The following is a 27,224-nucleotide window of genomic DNA, read 5'->3' as shown; positions in this document are numbered from 1 at the left end:
CATCTGGATAAGGATATGAAATATCTTATCTGTCCTTTGAGATACAAAGAACTGGGCAATATTTTATTATACAAGGAAAGTCCTTTCCTTCTCCGTTTAGATGATATTACCTCCCATCAAAAATTTCCTTTTCATTTCCTATACTTTTAATAGGGAGACCACTTTCTAGAGAAGGAAGATAAAACTAGGCATTTCTTGGAACATACTCTTGGTAAACTAAACTGGCAGTCTTTGGAAGTGAAATATAATCTCTGTGAGGTCAATGAACTGTTTCAAGAAGGCCTGTGGTGATTTTCTTGTAAGACACTAAATATTTCATAGAAAAAGTGAGTTCCCTTAGGGACTGATTACTAATTAAACTCACCCGGGTTCCCCTTTTAAATGTAAGCATAGACGATACACACATGAATTTCTTTAAACAAATATTGCAAATTTACTTCATTATTACTAACTCTTGATCATCAGCTATGTGGCAAGACTATAAAATTTCTCTCAGTTATTACTAGTTGGGCAATGTCTGTCTTACAAGTAGAAAGTGAAAGGGAATGACAAATATATATTTTAATTCATCATAATTATTTTTTAATGTGTATGTGGTTAATAGTTCAATGAAAGCTTTATGAATAATTATGAAATAATTGGATATAAGGACATTTTTCTTAGTATTTATTTAAGTAATGTTTTTACATTTTAGGATGATCAAATAAAACATGCCTCAGACTTTTCCTGATGTTGAAAAGGTGTGAAACAACAACAATGAAACTTTTTATGCCTTTTGTACCCCCACTCAGCCCGGCAAGGAACAAGGTGCTGTGTAGAGACTTCTCCGAGGGTGTTGAGCAGATCCGCGAGGGAGTTATGCATACTGTTCCTTTTCAGTACTGGGTTGCCACTTCCGCTTTGTTATCTTCTGTATTAGCTGTATTCAGTGAGCTTTGGATACAGAATGTAGGTGATAAAGAGAAAAAATTTCAATAGTTATAGCCTTTAAATAAATATCTCAGTTTGTATGCTGCCTATTTGCTCTTGAATATATTTTCCTATACTTTCTTTAGATTGCTGCCTAAGTGGAAGCCAGATAAGTTCTAAAGTTATTATTATGTGTGCATTGATGTATATACATGAAACTATTAACACAGGACTCTTTGACAGAGCAAACTTGTAATGACTTCCCTGAAGCTATCTTGAACTGTCTCTGAATTTTCCTTTCCTTTTTGTTGAATGGATTTTTTAGGAAAGGGGTGTAGCACATATAGAGTCAGAAAACATGTAGATTTTGCCCCTTTGTAGGTTCATAACAGCAAAAATATTTCATTTAAAAAATAGGAAAAAAATGCTTCTGTGCTAAGAATATATGCCAAGTTTACGCCAGCATCACATTTTTTATGGCTGATTTATAAACCTCTCAAAAAGGATGGAAATGCTGACACATTAATAACTCTAGCAGAATGAGTTCTGCATACTTCAAGAAAAAAATACAGAAAAGAAATAAAATGGACAATGATAATCTAAAGCAAAGGAAGCTTCTTGAAAACATAGGAGATATTTTATCTTTTGCATGAAGATTTCCAGTTTCTATTCTTGTTTTAGTAAGAAATAAGTAAATATATTTTATCTTAACAATAAGTATTTACTATTTTACTTTATTTATTCAAAATGATCCAATATCAGAATGATATACAAACAAATGATATTTTTAATGCCATTAAACCTGTCTATTTCTTTTGAAGTTATGTGTTAAATTTGAATACTGTAAATCTTAAATTATAAAAAAGGAAGATAAAAGTCTTAAATATAAACATGGTAGTCCCTCACTTTTAAAATGTTAATCTAGTAAAATATCAAATATATTTAAAAATGATAATTCCCAATGTTCCTATTGGTAGAAAAAAAATATGTATTATATTTCGCTTACTAGAAGGCAAATTTGACAATACGTACTCAAAACTCTAAAATTCATGCATGTAGACTCAATCATTACACTTCCTAGGACCTATCCTTAGTTTTTAATTAGAGATTTGGCTAAATATTTATCAATTAATATTGTTCATATGTTATTTAAAAAATTGTAAACAAGTTATATGAACAATAGAGGAGACATTCATTACAGTGTACAAGCAAATGTAATACTGAGTAAATTTAAAGAACAATTCTTGGGCTGAGGAAACTGCTACAAAGTTAAGTAAAAAACAAAGTTTAACCATATAAATACAGATAATGATTTAGATTAAGATGTAACAGGGTATAAAAATTAGATAGTTCTACCAGTCACTGATATAAAATATGCTAAGGTGTTTGCCAAATCATCATATGCATGTTTACAACGAAAAATCTGTAGATTCTGGTTTAAGAATTTTTTACTGTTTTCAGCCACGTTGAGACTTCAAGAGAGTGAATGAGGGATAATGCTCATGAGGACACAATATTTGTGAACACTGTGTTTTGAGTCTCACTCTCTCCTTCGTCCTAGAGGTGAGAGAAGTTCTTGTCCTCTTTCAAGAAACCTATTGGTGGAGGTCTTCTGTGAGGTCCACAGGGAGCTTATATGTGACCCTCTACCATTAGAAGGCATGACAAATTATGGTCTAACACCCACCTACGAACATCTAGGATAAAAGTGGCCTGACCCTCTGCCTTGGTAGCTGATCTGATCAAGTGCTGTTCTGTTGGGAAGAGCTTACAAGCCTGGACTTTGGTGAAGCAAGGATGAATGAGTGGTTGTCAACCCGAGGAGGGCATCTGTAGAACATGTGCATGGTTCTCTTAGGCTTTGTCTCACTGGGCTGCCCAGAGAGGCTCCAGTAAGAAGAATCTGGAAGTTAAACATCTAGGGGCTGAGGAAGGAGTATGAAGTGCTCGCCCTGATCGTCTACCTGGGCTTGCTGAGGGGAACTGCTTACAGAAAAGTCGGCAGACCTCTTTCCTAGGATCCATGAAAGCGAGTTCACATGAAGTCAAGCAACACAGGCTTGCTACTTTTTTTGAGGTAACTTTTGAAGGCTAATACTCTACTACTACAATTAGCGAAAATTAAAATGATCAATTAGGAGACCAGGCAGTAAACTTGGCACTGAGAGGTCTTCTTATAGAGCTTTATTGTCAGAGAAGTCTAACGTGGAGTCTGGCTGTCCCAATGATTAGAATGAGGAATCTCGAATTAATTAACCTCTTCAAACTACAGCTTCATCATTCATTTTGAGAAGGGGCTAATAATGCTACCTAACTCCCAGAGTCAGAGTGAGGATTAAGGGAGATAATGAATGTAAAACATTTAATCCAGTGTCTTGTAAGTAGTAAATGCTCAGTAAATCTTAATTACATTGTTATCATTATATTCCTGGTCATGCAGAGCGGAACACCGGGACAATCAATGTGTCTGCTAGGAGGCCGGGTAAATGCAGCCGAACAGTTATGTTCCAGAGACACAGACGATCTCACCATGCTTAAAGAAGCCTTGTAACCAAGGCCATTTAAACATTGAACTTCCAATGTTTTGAAAATGTTAAAATGCATTTTTAAATTAAAACTCTCAAGCTTCCTGCAAACTGCCAACTAGGAAAAAAAAAACAACCTACCCTTTCTTGGAATGCCAGTAATAAATGGAAATTCCACAAAAATATCTATGTCTCCACTGGGAGTATGCCACCAAAAACAACATCCTTTGTTTACTCTCAGGACAATTTGTACCTTGCTAGAAAATGACACAGGGTCTCCCTTGCTCTCTTGTGTGTTATTTAGCTAGGAGGGATGGAAAGGTCACCACCTCTCCATTTGAACTCGATTCCTGCTGATGTCATAAATGGTGTCATCAGCAGGAAACTCACAAATGTTTGTAATTAAAAAACAACTTGACTCCCAGGCACACGTGCGGTGTGTATATAGCAATGCTTTTCACCATGTGAACATTTAGGTTGTAGCCCAAGATTTGAAAAATTAAATTAAAAATATGTGCATAGTTTTTGTGAAGGACAGTCAGTGGCTTGCAGTGAGTCTGCATGATTGTGGTGGTAGATGCACGGCTTTGAATCCCTGATCTGTAATTTACTGAGCTCCTTTCATATATAAATATTCGGCTTGGCAAATCTGATTTCCTTTACCACCAATCCCTGTGATTCATTTTCTGCAACTACACGGTGTGGGCCCCCTGCGGGAAGCCTGATACCGCCCTCCTGCTGATCTGTCCACCTGTTTAGAATTTACATCCAAAATTCATCTAAAACATACCATTTTTCCCCTGGAGAATAGCAAGTTAATATATTTACAAATTCCAGATGAACTAGATACGTTCTGAGGGCTTTGCAATTTCATATTTTGCAAACTACACTTTGATGGAGCTGGCGAGGTCTACTTTTCCGAGTGAAATCAAAACAGAGCTCCCTCCCAAAATAAAGCCCAAACAAAGCAACACACAAAAGAATTCCTCCTCGGCACATTTCATGATATTTTTTCCCTTTAACCATGACATTCAACACGCCAGAACCAGATACAAATGATTATATGCATTTTAAGTTAGATTTTTCTTAATAAAAACAGACAGAATTTATTTTTCATGGGAATTATGCAATTTTTCTGAAGTTCTGGGCTACCTGGCTCCTCAGGCAACTCCCCATACATCACAGCTCTGAGCTCAACTTCCTTCTTCCTTCTTCCCAGTAAATTGCATTAGCATAGATTATTTTGGAGTGAACACTGTGTAGACTTATTTAATCAACATCAAGAGAGTCTTCATGCTTGTATACTTATTTATAAGTTTCTCTTTTTCTGTTTCTTAAAATATTTTGAATTGAGAGACACAAGTCGGAGGCGAGATGGCAGAGCTTCTTTAATTTAATATGCTCCTACTAGAAAATTCCAGCTTCTGAAAAGAATTCTGAAAAACAGATGTCTGCCTTCCAAAGTGAGAAGCATGCATCTGCTTCTTAAATGTCAAAACAATAATAGTAAAGTTATAGCACGCACACGCCAAGGTTTGAGTGGGCGTTCTAAAACCATAGAGCTGGCTTTATTTTTAGGCAGCTGAGAAATCCACCCAGAAAGCACACACATTATCTTACCTGTGCACACATGCAGTTTAGGGAGAAGGCAAGAGAAAGAAACTGAGAGGGAGTGGGACAGGCAGAGATTACAATTTATGGAATCGGAATTTATTTGTTGGCTTGGATAATAGAAGTTTGCGATGCAATTATGACTATCTCTTCAAATATTCCACTAGGTTTTCTTTGCATTACTCTATTTTAGACTTACCTGGATTCATTTAGTCACAGTTTCCTATCTCTCCATCAGTGCATAGTTTGGTTTCTGTTACCTGTATATCAGTTTGTTTTCTTCCAAATGTCTGCATTTACGGAATGTGGTCAGGAACTGATAGGGTCCAGAATAAACTAGGTTGATTATTTCTTCCTGTTCAGTACACAAGCCAGCAGGAAGGAAATCCCACCTTTTTTCCTCTTCAAAAATAGTGTTCTCACAGCTATATAAGAGAGAACAGATTAAAAAATGAGGTTAGCTAGAGTGTCAATATTTTCTATACAGAATGGTAAACACTTTAATGTAATTAAGTGTTAGGATTAATTTGTTAATCCTTATATTTTCCCTTGTCCATTCAAGAGATGTATCTCTAATTAAATTTCCCTTTGGCCACACTAATGAAAAGAATATCATCTAGAACTCTAGCCATAGTCAGCATGTGTGGGCAGTGGCGATAAGGCTGGGTAATTGCAGGATTAATAATTGGCTTTTTATTGAGGCTGAAAGCTGTGCACTGTATGGAAACTCACTGAATTACTTGAAATCACATCTATAGATTCTTTGCTTGGTACTCTTTGCTTTGTACTTCTTCTAATAATTTCTTTTTCTCTTTTTTGTGTTCCTCTGATTTTTGCAAGCGGGGCAACAATCTTGAAATGGCTACTCAATTGTTTCCAGGTCATTTTCTTATTATTGGTTTTACGTAATCCCCATAAGCAAGAAGTGCAACTTCAACAACAGGAGTTCTGTGATTCAGAATACTGACTTTTAATGTCTCCAACTCAGTTTTCCTATTATAGGACAGACCACAGGGTAACTGTTAACGTGGCAGGAGGACAGACATCCCTCTCAAATCTTGCAGGTATGAGGAATAATCTTTTAACAGTGCTCAGAGCTTGTTATTATAGGACTGCTATGTTCAGCGGTATAATTTTGTATCGTTTCCTTGACAGAACTGAGAAGGGTTTTGGCAAGGGTGGCATCACGAAGAACCTGAGCATTGATCTACCATCCAAGCAAGGTTACCATCATCTATTCTCTTCACCTTCTTCAATATGGAAACAAAACATTTATGGCCTGGTACAAATTCTTTCTTAGGAAACCCCACTGATCTGGTCATCAGTCATCAGTCAGGTCACTTTATAGCAATAGTAGAGAGTATTGAAAACAACCCCAATGCAGGGCAGCAGAGAGAATGCCCTCTTGAATTGAAGCTATTTGTATGGCTTGGGCATGATATTTTTCAAATCCTGGAAGCAATAAAAGATAAATATGAGGCTGGTTCTACCATGATGCCTTATAGCAGGGTATTTGGAAACTTGCCACTCATTTCATCTTTGAACCTTCAAGGATATAGGGCTCCCACGGACTGTTTCCTGGTGGACTTCACTTCTGCTTTGGGAGACAAAGGCTTCTACATTCTGCCCTACACCAGTCCGTTCCCTTGACTCCAGTATTCATTATCCAATTATCTGAAGACCTCAAAAATGAGGTTAGGGTAGAAGCAAATTCTCCAGGGACTCTAAACCCTACGAAACACTTAAAAAAGGACAAAAAAAGACTGGAGTGTGGTCATTTCTTTAGCAAAAAAACCTGATTATTGAATGATGAAAAGTTAGACTATATATCTATCAGAATTAATTACCAGCTCTAACCAACTGAGTCAATTCTTCACCTGTTCAGTTGTAGCCACTGCCCATTCCTCTTCTTGTGGCAATTTAAGTCATAAAGCTTTAGGACATGCGATTTTCTGCAGCCTCTGCTTTTGTTAATATGTGTAGAGCCCTAAAATACTGAATGGTTGCCCTGAGAACTTTAGATGTATTATTGTTATTTTGGGCAGCTTAATCATTTAAGATTCCTTTTCTAGCTCCACGTATTAATATTTATTAGCATTATCTAGTTAGAGCTTTATTTCATACTTGGGGGATACATTTCCTAGCATCATTTACATAGTTAGTGCTCATGATTTCTAATGCACTTAGTGAAAGAGAAGATTAATCTCTGTAAGTAAAATGTAAACTAAGTACAGTTAAAAACGAGGTGCTGAAATTCAAGGGCAAGTGAAGTGCATGCGGTTCTCTCAAACCACAGATTAACAAAGTATGTTTTAACGCATCACACTTTGACTATAGATTTACTTTAAAAAAATCTTGTTTGGACCCTTTGTTTAAATACTATACAGAAGTTCCTTTTGTTTTAATAATCTTTTCTTATGGTTTACCCTGATGAAAGAAAATGGTCTTCAAAGATTATTTGCTACAAATTTCCATAAAGAAAGTAATTTATCCTGCACTATATGCCCATTAGCTATTACTGTCTTCAAACTGTCAGCTCTTCAACAATCTTTCCCTTAAATTTGTACACATAGATTATAAAAACCATCTTATTGACTCTTTTACTGTTCAGTATGTTAATTTAATATCTTTTGAAAAACTAATAAAATCTGAATGCTGAAGGAAATTGGGACTGTCTACAATTCAGTGAGATTAAAATATATCAAATTTCAAAATGTTTCAAAGAGAAGAGTATAAGAGATCATTTATTAATATAAAAGTTTAAAGATGATCTATGGAGGGAAAGGAGAAGGACATTTTGCAGTCATAGTTCTCTTTGTGACAGCAGGAAGTAACTTGGAAAAAACTGACTTATCAAAGGAAAGAATTAAAAAAATCAAAGTAGAACTGTAGCATTACAAATCCCAAGGAGGGCTATATCCGGATCCATGGGTTGTCCCAAGGCAAGACTATGAAGTCTGCTTTTTTCGGAGCCTTTAATTCTATGGGCAGAATTTTTAGATCTAGTTGTAGGCTGATGAGATTACAAATGCGCACAGGCATGCACACACAAACACACACGTTTGTGTGTGATAGAGGGTTGGCAGCGGGATTGGTATTCTTAATTGCTTTTTAACTCATTTTGTGGCAAGAACAACTGCCAGGTTTCATACTGTCAAGGGAGCTTGAGGCAGTTAAGGAAGTAATGCTTGGCGTGGGTGTCTGATGATTTAGAATTTAGGTGACGTAAAAGCAGACAGCAGTTCTTTTTTAGGTGCGCTGTATATCTACACCTGAAACACACAAATACACACACGTACACCCTAAATGAGTAAACAAACATAACCAAACAGCAGCAAAACCAAAAAAATATAAACACAAGACAGCCACAGTGGGTTAATATATTCTTTAGTTGACTGGAGTTTGGTTAATGGTGGTAATAACATTAAAGTCATAATGTCTATTATTGTACCAGCCTTTTTGCTTGGCATGGAGAAAAGCTATGCTTTACAAGCTATGCTGTTTTACCAGTAGTTTCAATCATGTATGGCTAGAGTAGTCTAATCCACTGCCTTGCTGGGGAAAATATTCGAAGTCAAGGGGCGTCTGTGATTCAATGACGTGAATGTCACTGTTAAAAAATACAATGTGCTGAACAGGGAAAGGGGCAAATGAGCAATGGTGCCCAGAAAGGATTTTTAAGAGTTGTCTTCCCAGAATAAATAAATCAAATATAAAGGGGAAAGAACAGAGAAGGTGGATTTCAGCAGGGCCTTAGATGAAGAGATTTGAAGGAAATATTCAATTAATTGGTTGAGAAGACTGTTGTTATGTTGGAGATGGAATAAGTCATGGAGGGGTGGTTAACGACTTGAGGTACTGTTGAAGACAGGTGCAGATGAGTGCTTATTTAGAAAGCAATCTACTTCCAGCCTTAAAAAGCAGTTCTGTTTTATTTTGGAGGTGATTGTGAATACTGCAGACTCCCAAAGAAGGAGTTTTAAAGCAAATGTGAGATAGGGTTAGTGTTCTTCTGCAGACTCCCAAAGAAGGAGTTTTAAAGCAAATGTGAGATAGGGTTAGTGTTCTTCTGGGTAGGACAAGACAGAGGAGAACTTTGTAAAAAGCTCTACAGATGGTAGAGGATGAGTTTTAATTTATGCTAATTACCCATGCTTTTTAGTGGAGAGAGATCATTGAAGGATACAAATTTTAAGGGGGTTATTACAGAAGTCCAGAGATGACATAGTTGGAGCATAAGCTGTGACCTCTGGCAGACCAGAAAACATAGACTATTGCAAGAATCTCTTAACCTCTCTAGGCTGCCAGTACATTTTTGGTAAAATAAGGAGACTAAAACATAATTTCTAAGAATTATTTAGGTTTAAAATTTTATGATATAAGAGCCAGTAATATTACAAATAATGGATCTGCATATATTTCCCCACATCAGGTTACTTTTACATAAAGAGGAAACAGCATAGGCATGTTGGGGGTCGTTCCAGTATTTTGGGATTCCTGGGGTCAAAGAACTTGGTACCTCCATGGACCATGGGGAGGATGTGGACTCCCTCAATTCATTTTAGTAGGCTCACTCTTTTCTTTGTTTTCATTTTCCTTTTTAGGTGTCTTTTTATTTGTTTTTGGATTGTTTGTTTTACTCTCCACATTTCTTTTGGGAACGAAACTTCTGGCCTCCAAACAGTATATTCATATCAGGAGGGACAAAAGCATGGTGAAATTTGACAAAATTATAAAAGCTGACTCATTTTGCTTTTGATGTTCCTGTGGCGTTACATTTTTGTGAATGAAAATGGGAAGTAGTGGTAAATTTTGATGATGTGACATCCAGGCAGGTTACCTTTGACTAACAGCAGACCTGATGGCACCTAACTTGAGTCCTTGAATCCTGGAGAGAACCTGCAGAAAGACATTTGGTCATAATGACCTACTAATTAGAAAGCCTAAGGCAAAGGAAATCCACAACCAGTAGAAGTAGGTAAGTTCCTAAGTATAGAGTTGTTACAGAAATCACATTCCTTACAGAGGTTGGCTAATTGCATTTTAAAAAAACAGATTTTACTTCTTTAACACCAATGACAAAGTTTATCTTAATGAAGTTGGTAGGCATTTTATTTTCCTTTGATAACACCTATGCTGACCTAACAATTTTGTGTATCTGTAGCATCTCAAAGAAATAAAGATACTGAATTAGCAGCCACCATTCTGGAAATTGGCTTGATGCCCTGGCAAACAAGATTGTGTGTGTGTGTACATGTGGTTTTCTCTGTGCTCCTCCTCATTTTACCTGAGACAAAATGAGCCCCTCTGATTCACAGGAATAGTTACCTGGAAGTCTTTCCCCAGGCATTAGAAAGACAGGAAGAATCCTAAATCAAGTCTATATCAACCATAGGCACTCTCAGGCTTTGCATATGTTTTCCTGTGCCTGCTTTGTTTTTCTATTTCTTAGCATATGGGCCAAGCATCAAATCCATGACAACCTTCACTCCAGGAACATTTTTTTTTTTTCTCTTTATCACTACCTTCTACCCTGCCCCCTACACCTTTCATCCTTTCTGGCTTAGTTTGGGGTAAAATCCCCTCTATGTGCTTTGTTGACCACTTAGAACCTGCATTGTAATTATGGATTTAGTATTCTGGCTTTACACTACTCTAAAATGTCCTTGTGTTAGTTAACTCTGATTGCAACTAACAGAAAACAATACAACCTGGATTCAGGAAATGTGAGGATTCTAATATTAAGATTTAGAAATGTTTAATGGAACCCAGGGGCTGGGTACGCAAGTCACCAGGGAAAACAGGAACAAGGATCTGAAAAATCTAACAGAGGCCAAGGGAGGTTTTCCTCTCCATTGTCTGTTTCTTTGTATTCAACTACTTCAGTATTTTCCGTCTTGCTAGACCAGCAGGGCATGATTCTAGCCTCATGACAAAATACATATGGCCAACTTGGAGCTCAAGAGTCCACATGTTATAGTTCCAGCAACATAGAGAATATCTCAACTGCCGTCTCAAGTTTGCTGAGAAGAGAATTTGCTGATTCCAGCTTGGACTGAGAACTCACCAGTGCTTCAATCAGCTAAAGTCAGGGAGCAGAGTCAAACGTAAACATGACTGCTGAGTGACCACCTCTAGGAATAAAAATTGGGCAGAATCTTTTTATTACAGTCTAAAGACAATCTTTTCTCTCTGAACACCCAGCTGGCACAATCTTGGGATATATCTTTCAAAATGTTTTTGAATAAATGTATTAAAAGAAAAATCATCTCTCTGTTACATTCACTAATACTTATATTCCTGAATTAGAATTTTTCTGATTTTACCTTTTTTTTTTTTTGCCATCACCAGAAGGGCAATTGGCTTGCCAGTGTAATGAGGGCATTTTGATGAAATTGTTTAACAATTTTTGCTGGGTTTAATAATTTGCTGGAGCCACGTTAAAAAAAAATAATATTTTTCAATGTAGGGAAAATATTTGATTGTTGCCATGGGTTCATTTTAGGATTGGAATAAATGTGTTATTATCTCTTTCTATATAGATAGAAGAAAGGCTCACTTTTTCCTCTCAGACATACAGCCTTTTTTGCATGTTGTTACTCACATATGTTTACCTGGAATGTAAGTGATATTCTAGTGTTTTCTGCTTTGAAAGTTCAGCTCTCCCTGAGAGGTCTGCAGCTGCCATTTGACGGTTTGGGCATTTTTTGCTGTTGTTTCTTTATTTATATTTTTTCCAGTAAGCGGCAAAAACATTATTGCCATAGCCATTGACCCATCAATATTACCAATATTTCCTTAGAAAATTCATCCTCTGGTTTAGACATTTTTACATGCCTATTAATATAGGCATGTATATTGTAACTAATATATGGGTGTATCAAATTTACAGATTTAGAATGCAATAGTGGAATCTAATAATGTAAAAGTTTCTAAGAAAAGTATTAAGAAGAATCTGGCAACTAAGTGAAAACAAAGAATAATTAGAAATAATATTGTGAAAAGTCATACCATAGCGTATTATATTAAATTTGAGCACCAATCTAGATGACTAGGTTGTAATTACTTTTAGTAGTCTTTACAATTTTAAGCTTTACAAGATTTGCATAAACATATTCCATGAATTTGAGGCAACTTCTGTTGGTAAGACTAACAACTCCAAAATTGCTAAGCTATATTTACTAATACCAGAAAAGATGCATATTCCTGATATTAAAGGGTAGTTCACCTCTTCCAAAAACTTTTCATTTGATGCTTGATATCATAGGAGTGAATTTAAAGGTCACATTAGCTCATACTCCCTTGGCTTCCACCCTATTGAATAGTGTATGAAATTAGGGCCAAGCTGGTTTCCTGTAGCTTATAAACAGTCAAAAATACAGCCCGTGCAGACAGTGTTAGCTTTTTGTTTACAGAATATGCTACTTACTAGACTGAGTAATCAACTCAGGAACCACACCCAGATCACAGCATCCACTGTACAGAGACACATTCAAGGACATTCGCAATCCATCTATTGTTTTAAAGAAGCATTTTTTAAAGTCCTAAGAGTGAGACATCATAATTAACAGGGGCAGTGGAAAGTATGTCTTAGTATTAATATTTCATCCACTAGGGAATTAAAGTTCTTAATTCTCGCTCAAAAAAAACCACTCAGTTTTCCCCAATACACATATTTACATATGAAAAGGAAAATAGAAATTTGAGATAATTATAAATTTTATGTATTCTCTAATTTCAAATTTTGTTTTTCCCTTGAGAAAAATAAGGTGTCAGTTTTTATGTTTTCTATTCAAATTGTCTGAAATAGTTGGAACTTTGAGTTATCTAAGTACTTCTTGGCAGAGTTCTAGATATATAATAGATGATACAACTAGACAAAGCAACAATTTTACAAATCTTCTGTTATCTGATGGAGAATGAATTCTGATCTGCTTCTCCCTTTGCCTGGATGCCCTTGTAATGCTTATACTACAGGGTATCCAAAGAGAAAACAGACAGAAGGAGTAGTAAGTACAAAGGCTCTAGAGAAAGGATAGGCAAGATCAGAGCATTAGATAGAAACAAAAGCATGAAGGGTCTTGAAGGCCCTGGGGAGGCATTGGTACTTTATTAGCAAAGGACAGTCACTGGAGGCATTTAAGCAGGGGAAGGATATACTCTGATATATTTGTTGAAATTATCTTTGGGTCTAGAGCTAAGGCTAAAAGTGAAGGGTGGGGAAAAGTGGTAGCAGACCAGTTGGCAAGCAACTGATATAATAAAGTTAAGAAAGGACGGATGGTGGTTTAGACCAGGGTAGTAGCAATAGGCTAGAGAGAAGCAAATAGATTCAAAATATGCTTTGGAGGCAGAATAAATATGACCTGTAGTATTAAAGCAGACTGTGAGGTAAGTGGCAAGTACTCTTTATCTTTACATAATGGGTAATTGATTTTGGCATATATTTTCTAAAAACTCTTTATTGGCTGATTACACTTAGAATAAAATCCAAAATCCTTATCAGATCTCACTAAGTCTCTGAACCGGTCAAGTTTATTGGGCTCACCTTCTAGCAGTATCTTTTCAGTCTTCCTAATCTAGGTATTCTGGACTTTTCATAATTATCTGAATCTCCCGTTCTCTCAATTGCCTCAGCATCTTTACACATGATGTATTTCTGCATGGAATATCTTCCCTTCTTTTTGGCTAAGTAACTCATTCTTCTGCTAATTTTACTTCACAAACCTTAAATGTCATTTCCTCCAAGCCTTTCCTGAGATTGCTTTTTATATGTTTAAATTACACCTATATTTCTTCATGGCCCTCATACATGACTTCTGCAGTAGTCAATACAATGTATGCCTCTGTTATTTTTGCATTGTTAGTTCCTAGCCCAGTACCTACAATGTAGTGGGAATTCAAAATTTTGACTAAATAACTGTCTGTATCCTCATTTTGAAGAATCCAGTATCTATTAGCCTATTAAAGACTAAAGTCTTTATACACCTACACACACACACACCACACACATACAAGCACACACACTATATATAGCTATGTAAATATAGAGATGTATATTCATAGGGTGTACAAACATAAGCACATACACCCCTATACATATACAACACACACATACACACTCAACTAACTTTGTTTAAACCAACATCTCTTGATGTTTTGTGTTCATGGAGTTTTTCCTCTTACATTACCTAGTACTTTCTAATGGGAAAGTAGAACATAGTTGGAGAAATACTTGTTAGATTGTGAATTTTGTGGGAAATCTTATTTTCTACATAGATTTAACTAGTTAATATTAAGGAATGTTACTTCAATTTCCTATGACCTTGCAGAGGTTATTTTAACCTCCCTATGCCACAATTTCCCCTGGCAAAATGAGGATAAAATCAGTAATTCTTTCATTGAACTGTGAGCATAAGTGAGCTCCTGTACGTATGAACAGAGTTTAGAATGGTGCCCTGCACATAGGAAGTACTCATTAGATGTGAAGTATTTTTATAATAAGTAATTTGCTACAATATAATTATATCTTTGGGAGGATGAGATCTTAAATTATAAATAAACCTGTAATCTGGTTTTCCTTGAAATACGTTTTCTAAAAAAATACAGTTTAATAATGAAATGCAGAAAACCTTGAATACTGTTTAAATTGCAATTCTCTTTTTTTCCTTCTGAACTATTTTAATCACACAAGTTTTGATATGCTTTAATTTCTGTAGAACCTAGGATGAATGTATAACAGTGTGCCAAAATACGTATTTTTGGTTCCCCAGGTTATGGTTAGGTGAATTATGAGACTAACACCACATTTGATGTAGGAAAACATTGAAAATTTATCTATTAAGAAAAACCTCTACTGCTTTGGATTTTAATAACATAAAACTGCTGAGGTTTTCATAAAATGAACTCGGAAGTTTTACTTATTCATTTACTCTAGCAGCACTTCGCCTGGTTTAATTAAGCATTACAATTACCATCTATTTTCTAAGTTTGCAGTGATTCATAAATTAGTAACATTAATGATAGCAAGAGAAAAGTAATAATGAAAACATATTCACATTTATTAAATGCCTATATTGTGCTGTGTGAAAAACAGTCTCTATTCTGCTTTGACTATTTCTTCCAGCAACTTCCCTAAGGTTAGTTTTTATTTTTCTAAAACTTCCTCTCCTGTAGTTTCTTTGTCATCTGTTTTATCATTTATTTGCCCTGCTAAGCCTTCATTCTACATCAAATCTTAGCAATTTCAATGGAACTTGGTTGAGAACATGGGCATCCAGTGCTTGTCAGAAAAAGGCAACATAATTTAAAATCCTCAATCATCAAATTATCTCTGGAAAGCAAATAAACCAATTCTCTTCTCATTTTATACCCAGTATTATATAATAAACACCAAAGGCCCTTTTTTTTATGCTTATTTCTACAATTTTCACAAAACAGAACACGTCCCAATGCACTCTTCTTTAGTCTTCCTTACCACACTAACCCATCCACAACTAAAAATGCCTTCCATCTTCCTCCAGTAAGAGACAACCCAGCCGCTACAACAACTTCTCCAAGAACTAAACGATGTTTGTGCTTCTTTATCCAGATGAAGTGAACGCTTTGCCCAGAAAAAATTTTATGATTTGTTTAATCCACAGATGAGGATGGCAGCAGAGATCTGGTATGTAAGGGAAATTGCATTAGTGTCCTTGGGCTGTCCTACAAAGTACCACAAACTGGGTATCTTAAAACAACACAAATTCATTCTCTCACAGTTCGGGAGGCTAGAAATCTGAAGAGTTGGCAGGGCCATGGTCTCTCTGAAGTGTCTAGGGAAGAATACGTTTCATTCCTTTCTCTTAGCTTCTGGCGCTGCCAGCAATCCTTGGTGTTCTTTGGCTGTAGATGCAAAAATCTCTGCCTCTATCTTTACGTTTTCTCTCTGTTCCCAAACCAACTAATTCTCAGACTCTCTGGACACCAGCTGGCTGTCCTACAATTTAACTGAATTCTGACACTGTCTACTTAGAGATAGCGTCATATCCCACAGGTTAAGGGCTCAGTCCCACAATACTGCGCTCCCTTCCCCTTAAGATGCCAAAAGCAAGTCCAGTGTTTCTGACCAGCTGGCTATAAATCGGAGATTCCTATGAATCCCTCCTTGGGTTCGATTAATTTTCTAGAGCGGCTCCCAGAACTCAGGAAAACAGTTTACTTACTGGATTACTAGTTTACCATAAAAGGATATAACCATAACAGCCAGATGGAAGAGATGGATAGGGCAAGGTATGCAGGAAGTGCCTCCACTTGTTCACCAACCCAAGCTCTATCCTTTGGGGATTTTTTTTTTAAAGATTTTATTTTTTTCCTTTTTATCCCAAAGCCCCCCGGTACATAGTTGTATATTCTTCGTTGTGGGTCCATCTAGTTGTGGCATGTGGGACGCTGCCTCAGCGTGGTTTGATGAGCAGTGCCATGTCCGCGCCCAGGATTCGAACCAACAAAACACTGGGCTGCCTGCAGCGGAGTGCACGAACTTAACCACTCGGCCACGGGGCCAGCCCCTATCCTTTGGGGATTTTTATGGAGGGTTCATTACCCAGGGATGATTGATTAAATCATTGGTCATATGGGATTAAGTCAACCTCCAGCTCCTCTCCCCACCTCCAGGCTTGGGGCTGAAATTTCCTACCCTCTTCTCACACTATTGGTTGCCCTGGCAACAAGCTCCCATCTTTAGGGGCTTTCCAAAAGTCACCTCATTAACATAAACTCAGATGTGGTTGAAAGGGGCTTTTTATATGAATAACAAAACATTTCACCTTTCATTCTCTGGAACCATTTCAGGACTGGGAACAAACATAAGTATTATAACAAAAGACGCTTTTCTGGCTCTTATATAGGAAATCACAATGGCTTCGGGAGCTACATGCCAGTAACAGCGGATGAAGACCCAATATATATTCCTTGTTATAAACCACAATGTCATAGTTTATGTGTCAAAATTTTCCTCTTCTCATAAAGATACCAGTCATACTGGATTTAGGGCCTAAAATCTCGTTTTAACTAATCGCATGTAATTACTAGTTACATGCGACTTGAAATTAGGTCACATTCTGAGGTCCTGGGTGGACATGATTTTGGGAGTACAATATTCAACTCAGTACACAAACAAATCCCAATTCAGAGTAATCTAAATGACTTTAAGGCACTGTTCCAGTGAGGGCAAATTTCTGCCCCCTTCAATTAATCAACCCAACACCAGATATTCTGAAAGTTTGTTGACATATAAGATACTTAAAACCACTTTCTATTCCTAGAAAATCAAAAGCTTGGCAATGAGAATAACCAGGTCAGTGTTGAAGGAAAATACCTGTTTTTAGTTAATGCATTGCCTTCTGTGCATGTTTGCTTTGTGATGCGTCGATTAAATAACCAGTTGGCCTTGTGGTTGAGTGAAAAGGATAATAATATGCAGAGAAGGTTTTCACTAGTTACCCGATTACTAAGACCTTCTTCTTTAATGGGAATGGAGAGTGGGATGGAAAGGATCAAACACTGACATTTTCCATCTCTGGATCTATTCTAAAGGATCCAGTTTTCTATTCTCGAATCTCCTTTTGTCTAATCCTCCTCTCTTGCTCCTACCAAGATGCTTAACATCTAATTGAGCATGGTCATCTCACTTTTAAGGCAAAGTGGAGAACAAATGAACACATATTTTTGTGTTCACTGGAAGAATATCACTTTCTCTAGTCCTCAAAGGCCATTCCTTGGTGAAATTATAAGATCTAAACAGTTTACTTTCCACTAGCGTTGGCACAGCTCATTGGGCCTTTTGTAAATGAGGCTAGACGTTTTTCACTCTCAGTCATGCAGTCTTAGGAAACTCTTCATGGGGCCATGGTTGTGGGCTGTGGGACAGGTGGCAATATGAAAATAGTAACACATATTTAGAGTGAACAACTTTCTCATTCACATGTGTGCTTTTAGGGCTATTTGAGTCTAAGTCATCTATTGGTGTGGTACCACTGAGTTCATCTGATAGTACCTGGTTTTTGATGGGCATTTCCTGGTATCTTTGATGGGGATCAGGATATGCTGCCCCCAAATACTGCATATGAAACAGCTTAAGGAAAATTCCTTAAGCTGAAGGAATTTAGAACACAACAGAAGCAGGAAAGTCACTCTGACACACACTCCTGAACCCCCACTCTTCTTCCCTGAAACAGGCCATAAAAGTCCCATATGAAAGGGCCCTCCCTGTACCAGGAGGAGGAAGAACATTGCTTATCACCAGAGAAAGGGAATTTGGGGCCAGGAAATCTAGAGAAACAAACTTTGTTAAACTAATCCTTATCATCTTACTTCTACACCATTTACTACCCCTGGCCCAGACACCTTTGTCTTGACAATTCTTCACAAATTTATTGTTTCTTTGTCTAAAAGGCATAAAAATTTCCTATTCTGGTCACTTCTTCTGGTCTTCATTCTCTTGTGAAGTCTCTCATATACATGTAAAAATTCATATGCTTTTCTCCTGTTAATCTGTCTTTGTCAGTTTAATTTTCAGACCCAGCCAGGGACCCTGAGAGGGTCAAGGAATACTTTTTCCTCTCCTACATACTATTAGCAAATATTCAGTCTCCAACATTCCCAATCACAGCCAAGAGGTGCATATCAAAAAAGAATGATTATTTGGTGAAGACAGGATGCTAGTTCCTGCCCCTTCTTCAGTCTAGTGGGTCAACTTTTCCTCCTTTAATTCTATACATTTCTTTCCAATTAATTACAATTTAATAAAGACAATTTATCTCTAATATTAGCAAATAAAGAATTCTAACACAAAAATTGATACCCGGAGTTTAACATTTGGTAGGTATATGGCTTCAGGTCAACAAAGGAAGTAAAAGGCTATGAACCAAAATTTCAATCTATTGGTTCATCTCAACCCAATAATGAATTCCAAATATTCTACATTTCCAAGATTATGTTGCCCACAAGCTACTCTTGCTACTGATTTTGATATCTGTTATGGTTATTTGGTAGCAATCAGAAAGAAATTCTAATTTACACAAAATTGAAGATAACAAGCAAAAAGGGTAATTTACTGAAAAGAAATTGCATAGCTCACATAATTGAAGGAGGAACTGAAAAACCATACCTGTCTTTAGGCAAAATGCCCAGGGACAGAATGAATTTAGCATACGGCATATACCTAAAAATACCGCTGGGCAAACTTGCAGAAGAATGTCTTTGGTTATGAGCCTTTAGGACCTGAATCAATGTGCATCTGGCACAAGCCTCTTATTACATGTTTTCAAAGTAAATGGAATCTCACTTAATGAACTGTGAGTTTCTACTATCCATATGTGATTAAAGCTCAGACAGTTCTTGTGAAATGTACCTAACATGTTTTTCTCAATGATATTTATATATTCAGTGGGTGAATTTTTGAACATCTCTACCTCCTATTTTTACACTCTGTGACTACAAAAATAAAGGTGATGTTTAACCACAGCCAATGTCATTTTACCTAGTATGTAGACATCTCACTTTATTAATATTACGCTAGACTTCTTCTCAATAGTGATTATTTTGGAGATTTGTTGATTTGTAAAATGCTGTCTTTATTCTACCATTGAAAATGAAAACAAAATGGACATTTACATGAAATTGACATTTTTAAATACACCCAGAGAGAAAAATATTCTCACAGTGTTATTAATTCCACAAGATTTATGAAATCTACAGATTTGCATTTCTATATAAAAACTATGCTGTAGATAAATCTAAGCCCTAATTTAAAATATATTCCTTATAGAAAAGCTCACGTTCTTATCTGTCAACTGATTCACCTTTCAGAAAGATTTTTTTAAATGTGGTCAAAGTTTCTGCAATAAAATTTATAAATTATTTCTTCATTTTGAATATTGAAAAGGAGATAACGAAAACTTTGCCCCTCATAATTTAATTCTTTAAAAACTTCTGATAAAATTGTGCTGATTCGTCCATAGAAGAGATTAGCGATTTATAAACTGAACATTTAACAATTTCCCCTTTCCTAACCCCCACTATATTAAATCTTTCAGTGGCTATTTATAAAAACCTAATCATTGCAAATGCAAAGTAAAATAGTCATCTACTTGCATTCAAATTATCTGGCTATTTGGGAATGTAGACAAAATATAGTTTATAACTGCTTAACAGTATTTTTGTTATCAATATTATTACTGTATTCATTTCACAGGAAGGATGAAAAGCTAATTTGTGTAGATTAATAGGTTAATTCACCATCCTTGGATTTTAAAGATGGAAATTTATGCTCCATTGACTTTTCAGGCAAGTAGATTTTTTTTCCTATAGTTCTCTTTATTTCATGTTGTTCGAAGCTCTATAACAGCTAACACGACTACTGATGGTGCTTAAGTTATTTCAGAGAATAATTTAGGTGTGAAGAACTTCCAATTAAAAAATTAAAGGTGTTCGATTTTCTTTATTCATTCAGTAATTCATCAGGCATTTATTGTGTCATTAGACCTTTGTGTCAGGCACTTGACTAGGACTTGGGGGTCAAAGTTTAAAAAGTGACTAATTAATTAGAATTTCTAATTAAAGAGAGGGGACATCACCAAAACCTTTCATCTTTCTCAGAAGCAGGTCTGAATAGTAGTTGATGGTACTCTTCTCAGGTACCACCATGGACTCAGAACAAACACATAGGAATCTTCCTCTAAGTTTTAATTAACATCATTTTAAAGGATATCAATAACCAAGTCTGAACACTAAATGTCTCCTTGTTCATTCTTAGAAATAATTAATCATTCAGTTGGAATTTATACACATATATTAACATTTATACATAAGAGTTATTCTTTCTAATGTGGATTTACAATCTGTCCAATTTATCTATTTTGTTTCTATTAGAATATAGTAATAAACCCAGAAATAATTTCTTTTCAATGGATAAATTGTTTAAGACTTTTGTGTTTAATCAATGTTTTTTGAGTTTAAAATTTTTATTATGGTTAACAGCTTTAGATTTTTTCCCTCATACTTTTAGTTGCAGATGGAATGACTGTTTGCAATTTGCCATGAATGACAATATTATTAGGGATTTTGGAACAATCTCAGGGGTTCATACATGTCAAAAATAGTATGTAAAACAATTATTTCTGAAGCTCTATAAAAGAATTAAACCCATTCTTTTCTGCACATTTGGAACTTGTGTCTTATTGTGAAATTCAGAGGAGAATATATATTGAGATCTAAAAGCAAATTTCTAATACTTGCTGAAGTAAAACTGGAAAACGACGTGTACTTAGGACCAGAGAAACACAGTTTAATCAGATTGAGCTCAACAAGTTTCTTTCCAATTCTAACATTCTATGATTGCATGAGTGCTTAAATCAAATTTCTATTCTCCAGCTATAGTCTTGCATGTGTAGACTAAACCACTGCTTTTGCCTCAGACCTAAAACACCCACCCTGCTTTTTTGCCTTTGGTACCTGGGAATTTCCATGGCTTACTATATTGAATGGGGCTCTAATTTTGTAACGTGGGAGAGGAAAGGGATATAGCTCTTATGAGTCAACACAAGGTTACAGAGAGAAGGCTACATGGAATCCTATTTGCGTAAAAATACCTTATAAGCCCTCTTGGGAAAAATGGTGAAGGTTATTTGGGGGTTGTTGTTCAGTTCTCTGGACAGCGAGGATTAATACTCCTTAATAAAAACAAGACACAATGGGTGTGGGCGAATGTCCAGAGCTTACTCTTAAGAAAGAAAGCAAGAGAAGGAATGTACTAGGCCAGAAAACACCAATCATTTGTTGAGAGCAATGCCTTTAAAAATCATATAATACACTTCCATGGAGAAAAGAGTTAAATAGTAGTGAAGAGTCTATTAAAAAGAGGCAAGTTCTAATATAAATATGCTATACTGCTTCCTTAAAACATTCATTCCAAGTGTGCTCTTCAGAGCAACGTTTTTATAACTATTTCAGTCTTTAAATCCTTGGCTGTTTTTCTCTATAACTTTAAAAAATAAACATATTTATTTATTAATCTGTTAATTTTCACATGTGCAATGCAAGATGAAGATTTACTGACTCACACTAGTCCTTATTTCCTCTTTTCCTGAATCAAATTTTAAAGCTTTATTGTTGTTTTAAAATTCTTCTGTTGGCTAACTTAGTAAAATTGTATACTTATATCTCGATTTCTTTTCCTTTTAATTTCATTGTCTTGAATTTGACATTACTGGAATAATATAGTACGTACTCTGTGTCTGGCTTCTTTTATTCAGCAAAATGGTTTTTAAATTCATTCATAATGTTGAGTGATTTACTAGTTCTTCCCTTTTTGCTGATAAGTAGTATTCCATGTGGATATACCACATTTTGTTTATCTATTCACCCGTTGATGGACACTTAAGTTGTTTTGAGTGTTTGGCTATTAGTAATAAAGTTGTTCTAAATACTTACTAATAGAATTTCTGAGTTGTATAGTAGAGGTATGTTGCAATTAGAAAATCCCAAATCGTTGTCTATGGAAGTTGTGCCATTTTTCCTTCCACCAAAAAGCTATAAGAATTCTAGTACCTTCACCTTTTTGCCAATGCTTGATATTGTCAGTTATTTTAATTTTAGCTATTCTAACAAGTTTGTAATCTCACCGTCATTTTAATTTCATCTTCCTAATTACTAATGATATTGAACATCTTTTTACATACTTCTTGATCTTTCATACATTTTCTCTTATAAAGTGTTTAACATATACCCATTTTTATTGAGTTATTTGTCTTCTAATTATTGCATTATGAATTATTTATTTATTCTCAACACAAATTCTTTCTAAGATATAGGTATTAAAAATATTTCCTCCATTTTGTGGCTTGCCTTTCATTTCTTTAAAAATATCTTTTAAAGAAAACAGTTTTTAATTTTGAGAAGATTCATTTTATAATTTTTCTTTTATTATTTGTGCTTGTCTCCTAAAAAACATTGGCCTACCCAAGATTGCAAAGATTTTCTTCTAGAAGTTTTATGCCGTCAGTTTTTATTGTTAGATCCATGACATATTCTGAGTTAATAATTGACCACACAAATGTGGATCTATTCTTGGACTCTATTCTGTTCAATTAATTTCTTTGTCTATCCTATTTTCTAGTACCAGAGTCTTGACTAATGTATCTAGATACGTAGTAAATATTGAAACATGATAATGGGCCTATCATTTGTCTTTCTTTTAAAAATTGTTTTGGCTGTTTCGGATCATTTGCATTTTAGCACATATTTTAGATTCATCTTGTCAATTTGTATTTGAAAAAATAATGTTGCAATTTTGAAAAGGATTGTGTTGAATCTATAGCTCAAGTTGGAGAGAATTGACATTTAGCAACATTGAGTTTTCCAATTCACGAACATAAAATATTTCTTCATTCATTTTCAATGTCAGCTATATTTTACATATTTTCCTAAATATACCTGAGTAATTCATGTGTTTGAATTTATTGTAAATTAAATCATATTTTTAAAAATAAAGCCTAGTATGGCATGTGACGTATGATACCATTTAAATAATTTTAAAATCTGAAAAACAGCTTTCATTTATTTTAATTTCTAATGAATATATGGTAAATTTATTTAAAGAACATATATGGACATGATAAACAGCAAATTCAGGATAGTGTTCACCTCTTGAAAGGAGAGGATAGTGATGAAATTCGAAAAAAGTAGAAAAGAATTTAGCTATGGTTTAATCTCTTTTTCCTTTAAAATCTCTGTAATATATATGACAATATAAATACTCGCCATTATTCTCAATAGTTTTCTGAATGTTATAATACTTCATAATTAAAGTGAGACAAAGAAGGGTGAATATGAAGAGAGTTACTAGGAGATATTGTATTCGACTATGGGAGAGAGAGTGGTTCCATGAACAATATGACAGCTTTGGAATTGGAGAGATATTGATAGATTCCAGACACACTTAGGGGAAAGAGTCAATAGCACAAGTTGTAGAAATGAGGTAGTAATCAGTTGGATGATATCACATCCAGCCTTTAAAGATGAATGCACTTGAATACTAGCAGCTTTGTTGGTGGCAAATTGAATCTTTTGTTTAAGCACTAAGGGGAAAACATAGGAATAAGACAATGGAACCCAATGCCCCAGATTTATTCCAAGTCTCTGCCTATTTAATTGCTGCACCAATGTGGCTAAATGTAGCTGGATAAAAACATGCAAACATGCTGACAGGAGTAGTTTTAAATTCATAACCTTAAGAGGGTCCTTTACACTTGATCTACTTCCTTAATCTAAAAACTCACCTCGTTGTCTTGTTCTGTTCAGAATTACAAGATACTAAATGTGATCTACAACTGGATCCTCAATGCCCTTCCACGATTTTTCTGTTTTTCTTAAACCCCTTCTCTCATTCCTCTCAGAAACTTACCGAAATCAAGTCTTCTAAACAAAGCCTTAAGCCCGATCCCACTTTTATTTTAGTGAAACAAACAAGTTGGAGTAGTCTGGTCTAAACTCCATTAACGAAACCTTATATTTTTACCATCTCTGCTTCTATCAGTCTCAGTATGAGATGCCACTTCTGCTTCTCAAGATCAATCCCCTTTATCAGTATTCTTAATTCCCATTTTCTCTTTCATGATTTCTTTCCATGAATTATTTTTCTTTCTTACTTTGATTTCTCTTTCTGTTGATTTGTTACATGCAACCTAAAAATATTCCAAGCTTACATTTTCTAAAATTTTGCCTTATCTAGATTTTCCCTTCAATTTCTTTTCTTTTTAAGTGGACTTCTTGAAGAATAATCTCCAGTTGTGTCTCCATTTCATCACCTTCTGTTATCACTCAGACAATTTCAAGAGGTTTTCTCTCTTCATCACTCCATTAAATTTCTTTAATGAAGTTACTGAGTGAACTTCTAATTATCATATCTAATGGCAAAGTCTTTATCTTATTCTACACCAGTCTTGTATGGCACTGTCGACATTCCTTCTTGGACTCTTATGATCTTTCTCTGTCCAACTTCCTCTAGTTCTTAGGTTCTTGTTTTTCTAATAGCTTTGAAGGTACTTCTTTCTTCTCCCTCCATTTAATCATGAGTCAATGATTAGCTCACAGTTTTTATTACTCCATATATTCTTCCTGGGCATTTTAATATGATTATCCAATCTTAATCTATCTTAATATGATTATCATAAAATTTATGTGCTGCTGACTCTAAAGTCTAGATCTTTGAATACTCTCTATGCTTCAGTCTTATATATATGCTTCAGTTTATATGTAAAACTGTCTTTTGAATATTGTATTTGGCTATCACACAAGAATCTCAAAATCAACTTTCTTAAATTGCACTAGTCATTTCTTCCCCCAGCCCAGACCAATAAATCTTTCTCCCATGCTTTTTATTACTTTTAGTACACTACTAAGGACCCAGTGGCCACGATGAGAAACTAGGAGTTTGCTTGGACTTTTCTCTCACTGTTAGCAATCACCAGGTCTCACCTAAGTTTTCCTACTCAACCTTTCACTATTCTTCCTCCCGTTCCCGTCTCTAATACTGGTTGTACTACCTCATTTCCCTATTATCTTTGACCTGAAAAGCTGCAAAAGCCTATTAACATGTCTTCCTGTTTTCTTTCGTCCAGCCTCTTTCACATGGCCATCAAGATGATATAACATTCTTATAACACAAATGTAATAATAATTTCCCTCAAAAGCTCTTAACTAGCTTCCCATTCATGATGGAATAATGTGTAATACTATACAATGGCATTCATTATTCTCAACATAATGCCACTGTATGTTTTAACTGTTTCCATTCCCTGCCTTCTACCTTACATTCTACCAAAATGAGAAATTGCTAGTATTTTGTGAGATGCTACATATTTATACTGTTAAAAGATAAACTGAAGTATGCTTAAAATTTTAAGAGTTTGAGCAAAAATTGAGTCAAATCAAGCAGCACCAAACAGGAAGTGGTTAGAAGCCCTCCACAAACAGGAAATAAGGAAAAGACTTTTACAGTCAAGAGGCAGAAGCAAAGCAAGGAAATCATTTGACTGGCTATAGTTTAAGAAGTTGCATTATTTGGGAAAGCCTAGTTGGCTGTGATTGATTCTTAGGTTTCAATTTCTTAATCTCAAGGCATCTGTGCCAATCTTTCTCTATTTTGTGTGTAGGATGCCACCACAACATGGCTTGATGAGCGGTGAGTAGGTCCGTGCCTGTGATCCAAACCTGCAAACCCCAGGCTGCCTAAGGAGAGCAGGCAAACTTAATCACTATGCCACCGGGCTGGTCCCCTTCCCCTATTTTTTAACCTAACCAACTTTTACAATTTCTGAGAACTTCAAATTTTAAAGAGAATTTCACCTCTTTAGGTCTTTACCCTTATTTCTTTCTCCTCCTCCAAACTAGCTTAGCATTCCTCCTTTGTTGAATTGTTACATTCGGGTTATTTTTATCATAATACTTATCCCACTGCCTTTATTTAATCTTTTTTCATGCGACTTCCAAATTAGAACACACTATCTAAGAGTAGAGATTAATTGTCATTCATCTTTTTGTCCCAAACTGCCTAACATAAAGACTATGAAGTGAAAATGAAGGATGCCCTTTATGGTAGGCAGAATTTTAATTTGCCCCCTAATATGCCCACCCTCCAGTGTACATGCCTTTTATAACCCTCTCCTGTTGAGTCTGGATGAGACCATCAATATGATGGATTATCACTCCCATGATTAGGTCCCAAATTAGTTGTATCTTAATTAATGAAAAAGTAGATTATCCTGAAAGAGACTTACCTAATCATGTGAACTCTTAAAAGAACTGGGCTTTCCTGAAGTCAGAGACATTTTCCACCTTCATTGAAGAAGAAACGTCCATTGAGTTCTACAGGTGCAAGGAAATTAATTCTACTAATAATCATGTGAGCTTGTAAGAGTACACTGAGCCTCAGATGAGAGCTCACCCTAAGACAACATCTTAGTTACAGCCTTGTGAGAACTTGACCAGATGACCCAGCCAACCATGTCTATACTTCTGACTCACAGAAACTCTGAGATAACAAATGTGTATTGTTCTAATGTACTATGTTTCTGACAATTTATTACACAGCAATAGAAAACTAATACAGCTTTTTAAAGCCTGCACTGCTAAAAGACC

At 35.5% G+C, this 27,224-nt stretch overlaps 1 long non-coding RNA gene across 1 annotated transcript; it reads right to left on the bottom strand.

The window, feature by feature from the left end:
- Positions 1 to 648: 648 nt before the first annotated feature.
- Positions 649 to 26,921, bottom strand: LOC138924148 (uncharacterized). Its single transcript, XR_011438871.1, has 3 exons — positions 26,864 to 26,921; positions 5,306 to 5,470; positions 649 to 933 (listed from the first exon to the last, which is right to left on the bottom strand). It is a non-coding gene; the product is annotated as an uncharacterized lncRNA (long non-coding RNA).
- Positions 26,922 to 27,224: the final 303 nt, after the last annotated feature.

This window comes from Equus caballus, chromosome 5, assembly GCF_041296265.1.
Source record: "Equus caballus isolate H_3958 breed thoroughbred chromosome 5, TB-T2T, whole genome shotgun sequence".
In the NCBI taxonomy this organism is placed as follows: Eukaryota; Metazoa; Chordata; class Mammalia; order Perissodactyla; family Equidae; genus Equus; species Equus caballus.
This window is presented reverse-complemented; position numbering and strand designations above follow the sequence as displayed.